An 895-nucleotide genomic window follows, 5' to 3' on the forward strand; every position below is an offset into this window, starting at 1 on the left:
GAGAGAGAGAGAGAGAGAGAGAGAGAGAGAGAGAGAAAAAGAGAGAGATAAAGAGAGAGAGAGAAAGAGATCAAAACACCTGATTTCAAATAAGTCAGCGTCAAACAAATAGGCGGCGCGAAAATGGCTGAGCCAGGACGTCTCGTAGCGTTCAAAGGCAGGCAGTGTCTGATTGAAAATAAGGATAACCAGGCGAGGCTATTATTTATTTCTTACTGTTGTATGTTGGTAGAAAAGGAATAAAATATAACGTGGGTTGAATAGTCGTATAGATGTGTTCCGGGCGGAAATAAAAGTGGCGGCCTGGTGGAGAGAAATGTTATGGAGATCATGTACCACAGAGGAAGTTCCTGAGAAATAAATTCTGGATAAGAAGAATTTTTGTGTGGGTATTTATGTGAGAAGAAACATACAATAAATAAATAAATAAAACCTTTTACTATTAACAAATGAACTGAAAGCTTTGGAGAGGATGTTAGTCACTTATATCGATGGCAGTACTCGATTGGTACTTAGTTTATCGACCTGGGAAAGAGGAAAGACAACGTCGACCTCGCTGGAATTTGAACTCTGACGGACGAAACTCTGCAAAGTGTTTTGTCCAGTGTGCTAACGATTGTACTAGCTCACCGCCTTAAATGAATGAGTGAGTAAATAAAAATAAAAATAACATGTAGATGTTGAGTAAATGTTCAGTTATGACCGAAGATGAAAAAACAGGACACAGTATCTATATATTTATATATATATTTATATATATAGAAAGATGACCAGTAAAGTGGACATTTAATGTGCTAGAAATAGACCACTAGAAATAGACCACTAGAAATAGACCACTAGAAATAGACCACTAGAAATACGCTGAATTTCTTTTGAGAACTATTAGGTCTTAGTA

The sequence above is a fragment of the Octopus bimaculoides genome, chromosome 10, assembly GCF_001194135.2.
Source record: "Octopus bimaculoides isolate UCB-OBI-ISO-001 chromosome 10, ASM119413v2, whole genome shotgun sequence".
NCBI classification, from domain to species: Eukaryota; Metazoa; Mollusca; class Cephalopoda; order Octopoda; family Octopodidae; genus Octopus; species Octopus bimaculoides.